The sequence below is a fragment of the Phyllostomus hastatus genome, unplaced genomic scaffold (genome assembly GCF_019186645.2).
Source record: "Phyllostomus hastatus isolate PE091 unplaced genomic scaffold, TTU_PhHast_1.1 phas_scaffold_755, whole genome shotgun sequence".
NCBI classification, from domain to species: Eukaryota; Metazoa; Chordata; class Mammalia; order Chiroptera; family Phyllostomidae; genus Phyllostomus; species Phyllostomus hastatus.
This window is the reverse complement of record NW_025334039.1, coordinates 9,599,005-9,617,054: the sequence shown is the minus strand read 5'-3', so window position 1 is coordinate 9,617,054 and position 18,050 is coordinate 9,599,005.

The window sequence follows — 18,050 nt, the reverse complement described above, 5'->3', positions numbered from 1 at the left end:
TGTTAATTTCTATGTTTGCAAAGGCTATCTGTAGTTGAAAACAATGTTCTAAATGTGATCTGATCAATATCAAATGCAAAGGAACTAGTATCTTCTCTTTTTCAGATAGCTATTCTTGCTTCGTTGCAGGCTGACATTGCATTCATTATTAGCCATTGGATGACAATAGGCAAATAGCTTACTGCTTGGCATTTCAGGTGCTCAGTAAGCATTGTTTCGACTGAGCTGAAGTCCATTCTGATGGAGTTCTTTGTAACAGGGAGTCTTACATATTTCTTATCATCTTCAGTCTAAAGTGTTCACAGAAGACTGGAAACCAAGTTATTTTGGAATTCTCTTCATACTTTTGCATTTACCGTAAGAATGGTAGTAAAGATCTGAGCCAGCATGGAAAGCAATTGCAATGGACCAATATTGGGAATGCTTGCACTAAAGAAAAACAGAATTTTTAACAATCTTTTTTTCCAGAACAACATGGAGAGAGAAGGGGGAGAGAGAGAGATGTGCCATGCTTCTATTGTGTCTCCAGTAATTGCTTTAGCATGTGACTTCCCATTTAAGCAATAAATGACATTTACTAAAGGTTTAATGTATGTCAGCTACTGTGCCAGACACTTTCACATTATCTCGTTAATTCTCTCAACAGCCCTGTGAGGTAGGTCTTATTAGTCTCATTTTGAAGACAAGGTATGGAGCTTGCCCAGTTTTATATGCTCAAGATAGTTCTTGCTTTGGCTGCCAGATCCCACCTACTTTTCAGCACACCTGAGCCAGTGACACTGGGGTGCGCCAGGAGATCCTGGAAACTACAGTTAATATATGACATGTTATCCTGAGATATGAATATTCCTGATAACAGTGTATTAGTTAACTAGGTCTGCCACAACAAATACTGTAGACTGATTGGCTCCAACTACAGAAATTTATTTCGTCAGAGTTCCAGAAGGTAGAAGTCCAAGATCAAGGTATGAGCAGGGTTGGTTTCTTCTAGAACTTCTCTTCTTGCCTCGTAGATGGCCATCTTCTCCCAACGTCTTCACATGGTCTCCCCTCTGATTTTGTCTGGGTTCTAATTTCCTCTTCTTTTACTTTAATATAGTTAATTGATTATGCTATTACAGTTGTCCCAATTTTCCCCGTCGTTCCCCTCTGCCTAGTAACCCCCTGCCTGCCAGCAATCCCCCCTTAGTTCATGTCCATGGGTCATGCATATAAGTACTTCGGCTTCTCCATTTCCTACACTGTCCTCAACATCCCCCTGTATATTTTGTACCTACCAGTTGTGCTTCTTAATCCTTGCACCATTTCTCCCAATCCTCCCCCTTTTCCCTCCCAGCTGATAGCCCTCCAAATGATCTCCATACCTATGATTCTATACCTGTTCTGGTTGTTTGCTTAGTTGGCTTTTTAGATTCACTTACTGATAGTTGGGAATCTGTTGCCATTTTAATGTTCATAGTTTTGATCTTCTTCACTTCTTCTGGCACCCCTATGATTCAGATGTTGGTAGATGAGGTTGTCCCAGAGGCTCTTTATACTATTCTCATTTTTAAAATTTTTCTTTCTTCTTGCTATTCTGGTTGAATGCTTACTACTTCTTTAGGTTCCAAATTGTTGATCTGAACCTCAGTGTTATCCCCTCCATTGTTCATTCCTTACAGATTTTTTGTTATTTTTCTTAATGTAAACTTCATGTCTTCCTGGGTCTTTTTTTATGCTGTTGCCATACTCAGTGAGTTCTCAGAACATGCAGATAACCAGTGTTTTGAACTCTGCATCTGTTAGGTTGGTTATTTCTCTTTTATTTAGATCTGTTTCTGAGATTTTGTCCTGTTCTTCCATTTGGGCCATATTTCTTTGTCTCCTCAATTTGGCAGCCTCCCCGTGTTTGGTTTTGTGTACTAGGTAGAGCACTTGGACTCCCTGTCTTAGTAGCATGGCCTATTGCAGAAAAGATATCTGTAAATTGTGTGGGGTGGAGCCTTAAATAATCACCATTTCACCACTTTGTGGCTCTATGTGAGGGGAGGGCTCAAAGAGGGGCCAATGCTGCTGCCTGGCTTCTGGAGGTTTGCCCAGCACTCACCCTGCTTTCAATTACTTTACTTAGTCCTTGTATGCAACTGATGCCCTTCCAGCTGTTGCCTTGGTGCTGAATTCCAGAGGGGGTGGCTCTGCATTAGGTCTATGTTCGTGCATACCCTTTAAGTGGAGTCTCCTGAAAATCTGCCGGTTTCTCCCACAGTCCCAACCCCCACTGGTTTTTTACAGACAGAAGTTATGGGGATTTATCTTCTTGGCATTGTAACACTGGGCTGTGTGGTCTGGCCTGAGGCTAGGACCCTCCACTCCTGAGGTATCCCTCCTGATTTTTACCCACCACACATGAATGTGGCACCACCTGTTTCACCACCCCTCTGTGCCACACTGGGTCTTCACGTCTCTCTGCCCATCTCTGTGTCTCTGCCTCTCCTACCCATCTGGATGAATGCAGCGTCTTTAAATCCTTGGTTGTTGGAATTCTATATCACTGGTTCTTATGGTTCTGGGTGTTATTTGTTTTGACATCTGGTTATAATTCTTTTCTATAGTTGTGTGAGGAGGTGAAGTGTGTTTACCTATGGCCCCACTATGTATGTATGTATGTATGTATGTATGTATGTATTTAGTTATTACTGTTGTTCTATTACAGTTGTTGCAGTTTTCCTCTGTTGCTCTCCAGGCCCCACCCACCCCCAAGTCCCACAGTCAATCCTCACCCTGTTGCCCATGTTCATGCATCATTTATACTTGTTATTTAACTAGACCCTTCTCCTTCTTTCCTCCCTTACCTATGCCTCCATCTTGACTAGAAGTCTCTGGGTTTTAATCCACCCTTCTTATAAAGTCATCAGTCATATTGAATTATGGCTTACCCCAATGACCTCATTTAAACTTAATTACCCGTTGAAAGGCCCTTTCTCCAAATACAGTCCATTCTGAGATACCAGGAGTTAGAAGTTTAACGTCAAATTTGAGGGAATACAATTTAGCTCATAACAGCAGTAATACAAAATAGCTTAGACAGTCAGTGAAATATAATACACAACAGCCTGGATTCTGGAGTTGATTGCTTTGGTTGAATCCTGATTTTTTTCATTAACTAGCTGAGTGACCCTGGGCTTTTATTTACTTATCTATATCTCAGTCACCTAATATTTAAAATGGAGAAATAACAGTAGATTTGCAGGGGTTTTGGTGAGGATTAAATGAATATATGTGAATGTGCATATCACATATTCAGAATAGTGCCTGGATTGTAATAAGCTCTGTATATGTGTTAACTCTCATTACATCATGGGATGAAGGAAGTAAAATGCAAACTTTCTTTGATTTTAAAGTTAAAACATATCATAGATATTTTTCATTTTCAGGATACTGCTTTAATCATAAATTCTTCTCTTCTAAGGGGGTAGAGTGGTAAAAAAGACTGAGAAGTAATTTTTACTACCAGACATTTGCTCTTCATGCTAGGCGAGCTTCTAATATTCCTTCCAATGATCCCCACCTACTGGTATTCATGCCCAATGAAACTCCCTCCCTGAGAGTGTAGGCTGGACCTAATGACTCACTTCTAATGAATAAAACACAGCAAAAGTATCAGAATGACACTTCCAAAATTAGGTTACAAAAATCTGTGGTTTTCATCTTGCTGTCTTTCTCTCAACCTTTCTCTGGCTCTTTTGCCTCCTTGCTTGAATGGGATAAGTTGTCATATTTTGAGTTGCCCTATGAATAGGCTTATATGGCAAGGAACTTAAGACAGCTCTGGCCAACAGCCATCAAGGAACTGTGGCTCCAGAGTTCAATATCCAAGGAATTGAATCCTGCCAACAACCACATGATTGAGGTTAGAAATATATCTTTCTCTAAGCGGATTCATCCTTTTTAAACACTGGGATGACTGGAGCCCCAGTAAGCACCTTGATTGTAGCCTGTGACAAGATCTTGCAGCAGAAGACCCAGTTGAGCTGTGCCAAGATTCCTGATCTCTAAACCCAATGAGAAAATAGATGTTGTTGATTCAGCCACTAAGTTTTGGGGGGGAATTTGTTACACAGCAATAAACAATTAATACACTCTTCTAAAAAAGAAGAATGCTGTAGAAGAAGGGTCATCAAGATTTGAGTGGAAAATAGAAACCATGCAACTAATTCTGTCTTCTGAAAGTGAAGAAGATTCTGGAAGATGATGATTCCATCATGATTCCAGTGGGAAAGGAGATTCACATGAGCACAGTAGGACCCAAAGTGTAGAGGGTAAGGCAGGTACTGCTTCATAAGATCACAACTATTTTCTAAGACTCATCTGCTCAAGTAGTTTCTCCCATCAGCGTGTCTGGAATCAATCCTTAATTGAATAGCTTGCAATACCCTTGTTTTGCACTAGTTGCATTTTAAAGCACTTAAATTGCTCAACCTGCTCCAATACATTTACTCCTACTGTTTTCATCATTAATGAGGCATTCAGCTTTTATAATCTAGGAGATGACCTAAGGATCAGAGTTAATTTAATTTAAAATCAATGTACTAGAGAAGAAAGCCCCTACCTCCCCTATTGATGTCAAACTGCAGGCTTCTGCAAAATCAGGGTCAAAGACACATAACAGCATATGCCACGCTATTGTTTCCAACCAGGTGTCTATGGTGATGCAGTCACAAAGTTCTACCAAAAGGGATCCTGAAAATCGGTCCCATCTGATTCAATACTAATTATTGGAGTTTTTGTTTGATCAAGAGAAGTGCAAACCATTTCCTGGATTCATTATTGAGTCTAAAATCCCACTGAGCATCTAAGACCAATATCAATGTATCCTACATCCCTGTTATTTTAGGGGAAGTCATTCATAACAGAGATAATCAAAGAGCCTAGATTTATGAGCAATAGTTCTTATAAAATATTTGTGTTTCTAACTGAGTTCTAGTGGCAAAGTTACTCATGCTAGTGCTGGAAATAAGGTGGCTCTACAATCAATGCTGGGGGCATGTATTTCACATGTAATTTGTTTTTTAATCTTCAAAGTCTGTTTAATCTTCAAAGTCTGATTTTTGAGAATATAGAATGAGATGGCTTCCTAGTTAGGTGTTTTCTATTCGTTCATTCAGCATATCTCTTCTGTGCCAAGTGCCATGCTAGGTCTTGAAAATTAAAAAATATCACAGTATTTCCATCAAAATAGACTCAGTTTCTATTATAACAAATAGGCTCAAAATCACTTCAATGGCTTATCTCAAAAAGTTCATATCTTGCTCATACCAAGTCTGTGAGGTTCATGTAATAGCCCTATGGCAGCCTGAGCTCCTAAATTTGCTGAGACAAGGGAAGGCCAGACTGGAAAGCCTGGTAGCAGTAATTAAATGCTTCCATGACAAAGAGACACAAGCTCTTCTGTGTGCATGACCATGTCTGCCCTCAAATATAAGTGCATCCTGTAAGAGTTCCATTAGCAGGAGGAGAAGAAATAAAACACAGTATTCTCTATCATCTTAGACTTCACCCCCTTATACCACACATCAGTCTAGTTTTGTTAGCCTGTGCAATCATCTCATGGACATCTGTGTGATTTTGTCAGGTTTTCAAAATATTAAACATCTCTAGGTAGCCCCCATTATGGTTTTAATGGACAGTTAAGGGTACGAGGACTCCATGTTGTAAATGAGTTGTATTCATCTCTCTAAACACATTGTAATCCTTACTTCCCCCTGGCCCAGGTACAAGGACCTGGTCTTTCTTCCTCAAGAGTGAGGAAATGAACAAAGGAGAATATGACTAAGACCAAGTTAGACTTTGAGAATTACCATTAAGTTCTTCTTTCTTTCTCTTTCTTTCTTTTCCTTCCTTCCTTCCTTCCATCATTTGACCATTTAAGAACTATATGTTAAGCATCTCTAATGTATACTATGTGTTAGAAATAAAATATTGATAAAAAGGGATATGATTCAAACAGTATTAATGAGGGCTACTGTCAAACAAACAGGCAATTGCAATGCAGTGTAGTAAAAGTTATGCTAGAGAAATGCAGAGAGCTCTGGGGACACAGAGCAGTGGTCCCAATGGATGAGGGAAGGCCTCCAAAGGAAATAGCCTCCAAGCAAAGATCTAACCCATGCACAGGAGTCAGCTATGTGAAAAAGAGTTGGAGAAAAAAATGTTCCAGAAGAACAAAGGTTTGCAGGAGCAAGAGAGACAAAAGAAGAGGGTTGCAGAGAAAGAGAAGAGGGAGCACATGGAATTTTTGACATGACTGGAGAAGTGCAAGAAGCCAGAGCAAAGATTCAACATGATGGAGTTTTGAGAGATAAGATTAGAGACATTGGGAGGAGCCAAGTTTCAAAGGCTATGAACCAGGGTTTGGACTTTCTCCTAAGAGCTGTGGGACACCATTGAAAGGTTTCAAATAGAAGAGAGAGTGATATGATAGATATTTCAGATCTGAAGTAACAACTGCCCTATACAAAAGCCTAGCAGTTATTATGTTGGCAAAGGAGTCTTTGGCTGGTTTTCATAGGAGGGCAATTTATGAGGAAGTGGTTGGGGATTTGTGTTTGGCATGATTAGGAACACCAGGAGAGGTCCTTACACAAAACTATTTTTCCACTCTCCACCATCAACAATGAGACCTCACTCTTTATTCCTTCATTTTTTTTCATTTCTTTGTTTATCAAATATGCCCTGAGCACCTGCTATGTAAATGGCATAGAGCTTGTGCAATAAGAAAAAGAAGATAAGAACAGGGATCTTGCTTTCAAAAGGCTAAAGATCTAGTAAGGAAAAATAAGAAGAATTTCATAGTATTGTGTGTGGGAGGAAAAGGGAGCTATAGGAAGAAACCTAGAGGAAGAAACAGCTTTTAAGTCTGGGAAGCCCAGGGAAAGCTTTGTGGAAAAAAACACCACCGAGGCTGAGCCATGAAAGATGAATAAGATTTTCTCAGTGCTGAGCCATATTTTCATCAGAAGCCTTTCAGCTATCTATGGTAGAAACTTAACTCAAGTTTAAACAAAAAGAGAGTATCTATTGGCTTACAGGCTGAGAAATCCAGAGTTACACTTGACTTCGAGCCTAGCTGGATCCAGGCACTCAATGTTATGATCAAAGCTCACTCTTATTCTTCCATTTTTAGGACAGATACCCTCTGGTGAGCAAGATGGCTCTCGGCAAACCCAGTGCATTAATTCCATCAGGCTGGGTAACAAATCAGCACAAACTGGGTAACTTACAACAGAAATTTAGTCTCTCACAGTTCAGGAGGTCTGAAGTCTAAAATCAAGGTGTCAGCACGGTTGATTCCTTCTGGAGACTCTGAGGGAAAAAAACCCTATTCTATGCCTCTCTCCTAGCTTCTGGTGTTTTCCAGAAGTCTTTGGCATGCATCCCACCAATCGCTGCTTCCACCTTCACATCGCCATCTTCTCTGTTTCCCCACTGTGCCTCTTTTTGTTAAATCCCCCTTTCCTTTTTTTTGGTAAGCCACTAATCACTGGATTGAGAGCCCACCCTAAATCTAAGGATAATCTTTCTTGAGATCCTTAACTCAATTACATCTGTGAAGAACTTCCTGCAAACAAGGTCCCGTTCTGCAATTCCAGGTGGACATGAATTATAAGGGAACACTATTCAACCCATTACATTCAGCAAAGCTATCTTTCCTATTGTCTACAGCACAGAGATCTCCCTCCAGTTGGCCCAGTTCGCATCATGTGCTAGATCTGTGCTGGAGTGGTGGGTCGCAGACTTCAGCCCCACCAGATGCATTGAGCTCTGAAGTGAGGGAAATGCTTAGCTACCGAAATAATAGAAGGTGTGCTGAAGAAAAATCAGTGACAGGATCCTGGACCAAGCAGAAAGGGGTTTCTGAAGAGATGATATGGCAAGGACTTTGGAGTCATGATGCTTTACAGCTGAATGGACTATAAAGATTAGTTAGTCTTTTGGCTCCATTATCTTCTACAGATGAGCAGCCAGATGTGCAGGGAGGACATTTCTGAAAGCCCCTGCGCCTAACAGTCAGTGAGAGGCATTCTGTTACAGGACAGGTCCTACCTGACCTGCATATGAGGAATACAAAGTACAAGAGAGCAAGACAAACCAGACAGGAAGAAGGTCAGTGCCAGGAGAAATGGATGGATCTTCAAACAAACACACTTCACAGTAATTACTACTGCTATTCCGGCTTGGTTTACCTAAGCATTCTGCATATAGTGCTAAAAATTAGACCAAAGTTTGTTTGTTTTTTAAGGTTTTATTTATTTATTTTTATAGAAAGGGGAAGGCAGGGAGAAAGAGAAAAGAAAGAAATATTAATGTGTAAGAGTAACATCAGTTGGTTGCCTCTCACATGCCCCCAACTGGGGATGTAGTTTACAATCCAGGACAGTCCCCTGACTGGGAATTAAACCTGGAACTTTTCCATTTTATGGGATATCACCCAATCCGCTGAGTCGCACCAGTCAGGGCTGGGCCAATGTTTTTCAGAGGCTATCCAAAGACCTGTGTTGAGGTAAAGTTTGCTTTCATCTTCACTGAAACTAAAACACAACAATAATATAAAACATTTTTGAAACTAAATTAATTCCATTTAAAGGGCTGCATTTTGTTCCTGAAGTTGTATCCTTCTCCTTTTTTTGGTGTTTGTTAAGGTATTATTTATTTTATTAATCCATGGTCATAATAGAAAGTAATTTTTAACTTTGTGTCATTTAGTGCTATGGCCTATATTTGGCAAATAAAAATGTTGACAACCCATATTGATTTTCCATATTTTTAGAGAGAAAGCGGACTTTAAGGATTCATGAAATGCAAAGGTCGTGAACCCCTAATCTCAACCAACTGCTTCATCTCATCAGGCAGCCCCGCATCTGAGCAAACTCAGTGAGAAATGATAAGGGGCCGCCCTAAACATTCATTTTTCTTAAGAGACAGGTGGCCTTGATTTTGAATAGTTTTTTACTGTGTTTGCAGTGTTTTAAGAAAGCCCAGTTGTCCTCAGGATGAGATGGAGTTTGTTAGGCACTACTGGTTGCTAAGGGACGTGCCACTCTGGAGTGAAGCATGCCTGGGGTACCTCCTAAACTCCTGTGGTTTGGAGACCTTACCACCATCATCACAAGTGTTCAGAAACACAAGATCCACTTGTTAGTCAAAGCAGCCCAGCTGGTTGAAAGCCTCTGATTCATTTGCAAACCTTTACTGATACTTTTTCAAGCAAGAAAATTAGCAGGGCATTATTCAGTGTAATTGACCTGTGAATTTGAGTTTGATTTGTTTATCCACAACAGCCATCACACCAAGTCAGCAATAAGTATGCTTCAGCCAAACCTCACAGTTGGTGACATCTGAGTTACACATCATCCGCAGCACAACAGGCATTCATGGTCCCCTCCATCCAAGACACTTCTGTTAGAATAAGTGTTTGGAAGTAGATGGGGGGATGGTGAAGGCCTGTTTAGGACATCAGTCAGAGATAAACAATTTTTATTGGGGCTTCGAAGGATGTGTTATCTTTTCTCACACAGAAAGCAAAGAGACATTCAAAAATATCATCTGGGGCATCCACTGGGTTCCCTATAAAGACCTGAATTTTTGTTAAGTGGTGCTATTGGATCCACTTTCTCCACCTGCACTAATTTCTTTAGATTTTGATCAGTTCCTGAAGAATGAAGGAGGTAAGCAATACTGCAAATCCAGCGAAGAATAGAAATGAGAGTAATCTATCAGATCAGTATCTAATCCTCCAGGCCTTACTATAGAGAGAAGAATGAATATCCCCTACCTATTTCTTATCTATTCATTTGTTCTTTTCATTGATTGGCTGATTCATTCATTCACTGATCCATTAAAAATCAAAATATTATCAGCGACTATTGTGTGCAAGATATTTCTTTGTCTTCAGACCATGGACTAGAGAGGTGATTAAAATAGACTTAAAGGAAAAGTCTTTTAGGAAACTCATCTTAGCCTAGTTTTAAGGAGGTTGTCAGTGTCTTAGAGGCCCTAGGGTATCATCTTGGCTTCAAAAGAGTTGAGCAGCTTCTGTTTCAGAAGAGATGAGGAAGTCCTACTGGCTGATTAGGGATTGCTCCAGGCCTAGTAATTCAAGGGAGAGAAACACAACATTGATGAGTCCTTCCCAGGGACAATCAGTTCCCCAGGGAAGGAAAGCAGGCAAGGATGCAGGGCACAGGCCTGACTAGAAAGAGTGTGTATGTCCCCTGGAACCTAAACCTAGAGGAAAGCTTACGGGGAAAGAAGGGAAAAGGAACTAGTGGCTAACCACCCTGATTTGCCATTGACAAAATTTGTACTATTAATATTAGGGCTCATTATTGATTACTGGATAGTAATAACCAATTCAAGTTCTGGTTCAGTGCCTACTCTTAGGACTGCCACTGGCCTGGAGCCACAGAAAGACAAAACATAGCCCTTACTCTACAGGAGCTCATTATCTGGTCAGGGAAGAAGATTGAGAAATAAAAAGAAGACAATCTTGCTTTCAGTTGAGCTTTATGAAACACAGGAGGGAGTAAAACATCTTGTCCTTCCGGCATCTCATTGGAGAACTGGTTCTATTATAATGAAAACAGTAGGCACATGTATTACGTGCTTACCAGGTGCTGTTCTGCTTTGCATACATTATCTACTTATATTGTTATTATTCTGGATCTGCAGATGAGGAAAGTGAGGCACAGAGGGGTAAGTGACTTGAATGAAGTTATATGACTAGTAAATAGTGGAGCTGACATTCCAATTCAGGTAGCTGACATGAGAGCATTTTTGTATAACCAGTGTTCTATGGTGTTTGCATCTGGAGATTGCTGTATTAGATCCAGGGCTCAGCAGTCACCGGAGCAGGCAAGGCCAATGGGGCTGGTTTATAGAGACTAGATGGGGCAGACCAGGCATTTGGAGTCAGGTTCCATTGGCTGAAAATGCCATAAATGGAGGTGGCCATCTGATAATCTGTGAGATGAGCCAGGCTGGGAAGCTAGACATGCTTACAGAAGTGAAAAATGGGCCTGAGGAGATGCTGATGCACCTTTAGGATGAGCGAATATAGCCACATGGACAGATCACAGAATACAGAACCACGAGGCACTCCCAGCAGGTGGATGCTCACCAAATTAACATAGAGATGACCTGCAAGTGATTTGTTGGGATTTTATTTGGTTGCAAATAAACTAAACACAAGCCATCTTAAATAAACAAGAAAATGTGTTGGCTCATAACAATGAAATGTTCACGAGTATGTTAGCTTCAGGTGTGCCTGGATCCAGCAGTTATGGCACATTTACACAATGGAATACTATGCAGAAAAAGAAAGAAAGAAAGAAAGAAAGAAAGAAAGAAAGAAAGAAAGAAAGAAAGAAAGAAAGAGATCTTCTACCCATCACAACAACATAGATGGAACTGGAAAGCATTACACTACCTGAAATAAGCCAGGTGGTGAAAGACAAATACCATATGATCTCACCTATAAGTAAAACCTAATCAACAAAACAAACAAGCAAGCAAAATATAACCAGAACCATTGACATAAAGAACAAACTGGCAGTAACCAGAGGAGAGGGGAGAGAGGGATCACAGGGGAAAATAGGAGAAGGTCCATCAAGGAGCATGTGTCAAGAACCCATGCACAAAGCCAAAGGGGGTTGGTTTGAGGGTGGGAAGCAGGGATGAGTGGGGTGGGGACCATGGTGGGGTGAAAATGGAGACAACTATACTTGAACAACAATAAAAAAGAGAATCTGTCTATCTCTGGGACCTGCTTTTCTTTGTTGGCTTCATTCTCAACCAGACTTTTCTCATGAAGTAGTTATTGAGAGCTTAGCAATGACAGAGGAAACAAAGCTTCTTTTTTCCAATAATTTATTACTTAATTCAATCATATATTTATTTAGCACCTACACTGAAGAATAGGTACATTTCCTTCCTCATGGACTTTATTTCTAATAGGGGAAAAAACCAAATGGGCAATAAACAAACAAATACAAATATAGTATGAGGTAATGATAAGTGCTATAAAGAAAAAATAAATCAGGATAAGGGTAACGAGGTATGAAAAGATAATTTTAGTTAAGGTGATTGATATGCACTAAATGTGTCCCCCTGCCCCAAAATTCAAGACCTAAAACCCAAAACTCCAGTGAGATGATATTAGGAGTGAGGCACTTGGGAGGAAATTAGACCGTGATAGTAGAGCCCTCATGAGTGGGATAAGTACCCTTCTAAAGGAGACCCCAGAGAGCTCTCTCTCATTCTTTCCACCATGTGAGGACCCAAGGAGCAGTGGGCATGTACAACACAAAAGTGGGTTCTCACCAGAACCTGACCATGCTGGCACCCTGACCTTGAACTTTAGCCTCTAAAACTGTGCAAAAGAAATTTCTGCTGTTTATAAGATTCCTCATCTATGACACTTTGTTACAGCAGCTCAAACTGACTGAGACAGTGATCAAGGAAGATTCTACCGAGGAAGTGACATCTAAGCAGGAGGAGAGGGAATGAGTCAGGCGGACGTGTGGACACATGGAGGGAGAGAGCTTCAGGAGGAGAGAAAAGCAAGCATAAACTCAGGTCTGTTCAAGTTGAGAACACAGGCATTAAATGTTATGTTGAGTGTATGGTGATGAGTAGGCTCTGGACCCTGCTCTCAAAAAGTTAATAGTCAAATGGGTGGAAATGGGTAGGTTTAAAAATGTAAACAATATAGGTTGGTTGACAATGTGATACACCTGACAGTGAGTGTTAGGGTCCAGTTGGGGCACATAGACAGGAATGATGAGGGAAGGCCTCAGCTGGGAACCAAACCTCTACTTCCTGGGGTTAAAAACTATAGCACTCTGGTCATGACACATGGTAAGCAAAGCTATTTCTGTGTTTTCCATACCTGAGTCTCCAGTGATTGTTTTCTTCTACTTTTTCTACAATAAAACTTGTCAGGATTAACGGGTTACACCTAGTCTGCTTATTTGTTCAGCAGCATGTAGCATTTTCTCATTGATTTTGTGATGAATCTGAAATCCTTCAAGACAAAAGGCAAAGATAAGTTTTGCTTCACAAAAGTTAACCTTAAAATCTAGTGCTGTCATTTTGCTGTGAATAAAGGGACTTTTGCTAAGAATCCTCCACTAAAGCCACCAGTCAAGCTGGCTTGCCCTTTGTGGCTCGCTCTCTTTCTATCACATGCACTGAAGAATGATTTATCTTTTAACTTAGGTTTAATTCACAATTTCACAATTAATTAAACATCAGCCTAATCATTATACCCACAAAGCATTTAAACTGATGTTGGGAGAATGATGGGGAAATGAATAATGCTTTGAAGGTCCATTTCGAATTAATTATTTGATTAATGAATATTCCACAAGGGCATTTGGGAGATGACCTCTGTTGATGACTTAAAAAAAGACATGTCTGTTTAGATAATGAGAAGACAAAGCGAGCTTGAGTTATCTCTGGGTGTACGTTGTGCAGAATTACAAGGATTAATCCATACAAAATGTATTACTTTTCCCGTGGCTTGTTGGAGATAACATAGAATTGTAAGATCAATAAATAAAGTTTGGCATTTCAAAGATGCTGCTTGATGATAAACTGCACGATGTGCACCCCAGACCTCCAGCCATGGGGGCCCCGAGCCCAAGACGCCCACCAGGGGCTTAGGAAAGAAAGCCGGTCTTGTTCCTGATAAGGCTGGCAGTGGAGCGGGCTGCTTGCCTCATAAACTCTCCATAATCCCTTCCTTACACCTGACCTTTCGATTACTTAGATGGAGAAGAAGAAAATTGGTTGTCACCAGCATCTGGTATATTCAAACAAATAAGAAACAGCTTACCCTGTTTTGTGGTGTAGCAGAAACCTTTTCCCAGCAGTTTCATGATCAAAGAGCAAACTGCAAAAAGAGAATCAAATATAGGTCAAAGACGCTGACTGTAGCCCAGGAGAAGAGAAGGTGAGGAGGAGGTGTTTTAATCACAACCAGACTGGCTCCATCAGTGGGAAGCACTTAATCTCAAACTCAGCATTGTCATCTCGGACACTTGGGTTACTCTTCTTCTTTAATTAGGCTAAAACTTAGAACAGTCAAAGCTGAATCAAAAATGGGGGGTCATCAGGGTTTCAAAAGGATTGATGTTATTTGAACATGAAGCAAATGCTAGTGTGGGCTTCATTTTTATGGTAAACAAAATAGTACTTCTTTCCCTCCTGAGTTTTTTCCTTTGTCGCAGGGAGTGACTCTCCAAAAGCAGGAGTTATGTTCATTCCACAGATAACTTATAATACAGAGCCTCCTGGTGCTAAATCATTTTCTGATAGCAAGTTCAGAACTTGAACTCTTATGAGTCCCTGGGGACTTTTGGATGCCCCAAACAGAAAGTGTTAAGACAGGGCTATGCACAGGGAGAGGCTGGGAGGGGCCAAGGATTGGTGCCAACCTCCTCCTCAATGTATAAAGAATGGGTTAATATTTTCTAAAATCATATGTTGATGAGTCTAATTCTAAGGGAAGAAAGATGGAGAACTCTTATAGAAACTTTAGAAGAGGAGACTTGAGGATATGGTTTGGATTTCAAGGCTCTAGTTTGAGATAATAGTAATTTTGAAATGACAAGATCCCAGATTTAGGGGTGTCATTGAAACTGATTCACTGTTCAACTTTGGGCAAATATTTAATTTCCTTCTTCTAAAAAAAAAAAGAAGAAAAGCTTTGTTCAGCTCATAGTATCCCTTCTTCCATGTGTTACTTCTTTGCATTGATGAAAAACCTAGGGATTATGACATTGACATTGTTCATAGTCATTGTCACAAGGCCACTAAGAAAATAGATTTTTATGTTTAGACTTTTGAGGGATTGTTCCTTAGAACTGAAATACTCAGTTTTTACTTTTTAGATGCCCTTTAACATAAACCACCTAGCAGGAAATTATTTCTTACAGTTTTCACTCATTTGCAACCACTTCCAAAACTTACTTGAAAGCCAGGTTTCTCCTATCATTTGCAGTATTGCACGATGATTTTGGCACTTTTTGGCACACAGTCTTTGTGGGCTCAAAATATTCTAGCTCCTATTGTAATTTCTAGGGTTATCAGCAAGGAAAATCCTTACTTTAATTTTGCCTTAAAGAGATTTCCTTCCCGATCTGAATATTTCCCAGATAGCCTCTCTCCAGGAGATCATTTAAAAGTCAAATGACAAGAGTGGTGAGCAGTTTCCCTTGTCAGGTCCAGGAAGACTTTCTCAAAATATCTGGCATCCTACTCTTTTGGCCAAACACTTTGGCAAGAACTTTTTGGTTTCTTATCCTTTGTTGTGTCTTCTGACAAATGGAGACATCCTTGCCATTGGGCTCAATTCAGACCTGGGGCAGGAGGGCCATCAGGGAATCTAGTACCTCTTTCTGGGCTTTGTACTGCACCGTCCTCAGTGCACCTTTAGGCTGGACTGTGTGTCCCACTGGAGTGAATGATTTTCTACCACTGTGCCTTTGTCTTTGTATCTTGGCACCCTAGTGGCTGGCTTTCCCTAAGAGCACTATTGAAGAGTTGTAACCTTTCAATGAACCAGAACAAGGTCTATGTTTATCGATAAAACCAGGCAAGTGGTTGGCACCAGGGGAGAATTTCAGGTGATTTCAGAGAGCCAGTCAGGAGGCACCAGTGCACAGAGCAGGATGGCATTCCTCTCAGGAACGGAGGCTCCGAAGGCCTGACCACTTCCTCCTCCGTAGCTGACTTTGTACGCCTGACCTTGGCTGCCCCTTGAATTCATTTTTTAAAACTTTTCCATTACAATTGACATTCAAAATATATTAGTTTCAGGTGAATAGCATAGTGGTTAGACATTTCTATAACTTACAAAGTGGCTCCCCTCAACAAGTCTAGTACCCCCTGACACAATACATGGTTATTACAATATTACTGACCGTGTTCCCCATGCTGTACTTTACATCCCTGTGGCTATTTTGTAACTGCCAATCAGTACTTTTTAAGCCCTTCAGCTTTTTCACCCAGGGCCCTAACCCCACTCTTATCTGGCAACCACCAGTTTGCTCTCTGTGTCTACGATTTTGTTTCTGTTTTGTTTGTTCGTTTATTTTGAATTCATTTATTGACTGTAGTTTAGTCAGCCCTGACACTTGGCTGTAACTTCCTGGGCTACTCCATCCTCATCAGTATGCATTACAATTTGAAGAACGCACAACACTGTCTTCAGTCGACTCAAATAAATATTTCCTTATTAGAAATTGACTCGCATGTATATTATTTTTAACAATTATTTCAAGTCAGCTCTATTTTGGTGTTTTAATTAAGGCATAATTGGCATACATTAGTTTCAGATGTATAATATAACGATTTGATATTTGTATATATGCAAATTTGTTTAGTTATTGTTTGTTGATAGCCAATACCATCCTCCAGAGGCTACACTAACAGAAAGTGTCCTACTACTACTCAGAAATTGTAACGCTACCAGAGCTTTCCAATTTTGCATTTGCTCCCATTCTTTCCCACTGTTTTCCTTTCATAGCTGATGCTGTTCTCTCATTAGTATCCCAGGAGGAGACAGCCTTTACAGAGAAAGTCTGCTGAAGCTGTCCTGAAGCAAACCTGTTCTCCTGCATGCATTTCCATGGCTGAAACTCGTGGTTATATTTGCTCCCTGGCCTGTGTTATCTGGGCTTTCATGAAAGAAAGGGGATTTGAGAAACAAATGTGATAGGTATCTTAAAAAAAAAGACCAGAAAGTGTACTTAAGGATTGCATCTCCAGCAGAGTGGACATGTTTTTGGAGAGTAGTTGCAATCTTTATTCAGAAACGGACCCAATTGAGAGAGCTTTTAGTGCAGTGAAATCACACAGTTGAGAATCATCAGACAAGATTTTTACATTGAACTACCCGTGTGGAGTCTCATTTTAAGACACTGAACTTATTTTCCCCACTCTGTAAAAGTTCAAAATCAGGGCTATTGTAAGCGTACCACACTTTTAAACTGGAGGGGGTTCCATTATTCCCTAAAGAAAAAGGCATTTTTTGTGCATAAAGATAGAATACACATCAAGAATTCTTCAGCTCTTGGCACACAGCAAATGTTAAATTCGGCCTGAGGAGTAACACCTCCCCAGGAAAAGAGAACAGAGAGAAGACTTGCTGTACAGTGTCTTCAACATAAGTGTGCAAGTCGAATGCTAGGTTATGGGCAACTGTGGGACAGAAATAGGAGTTTGTCTCAGTTTGGATTAATTTTTCCTGGACCGTCAAGACTCTAGTACTCTTTAGGGTTTCACTGTAAAGAGGGAGAGGGGAAGACAGTCTCTAGCATCCTTAGCACGCTTGATCATGAGTGTTCTGATTTTAGAGGCTGCTGCTTGGCTATTGCTAGCAATGATCGCACTGTCCACCAACAAGCTCTTAGGATTTAATGCCACAATAGGAGTGAACATGTGGGCAGGGTTGGCACAAACACAGTGATCTACACTTCATCTTTGTGGGTTATCTCCAGGTCATCATTAATCTTTGTTTGTAAGTACCTGTGGCTCTCCTATAGCAGGAAGGAAATATAGAGAACTTCTTACATGAGGTGCCACTGAAAGGACTGCAAAGAACAAAACTTTTGCTAAATCAACTAAGAATGCAGAAGGAGCACGTGGGACTCATGCATAGGAAGTTCAGCTATGCTTTACACCGGCTGACTCTGGGAACACAGAATGTTAAGACTAAGGGACGTTCTCTCTGCACACTGTCTTTTCTCTTCTTGCATGTGGCCCCACCTGACCATAGGCTGGCCATGTTCCCATAGAGACAATTCGATTCACTCTGCTCAACTTTGGGGGTGTTTCCAGTATGAACCACTGATCCAAAAACACTGGTCAGGAAAGGACTTTTGTATGCCTAGTCTCTATGGTGATGAGTAGCAGGCACTCAATTGATTTGTATTAGATGAATGAATAAATGAGTTTAATTCAAGGCAATTTTTGTTTTCTTTGAGACCATTACTTCCCTAAAATTTTGT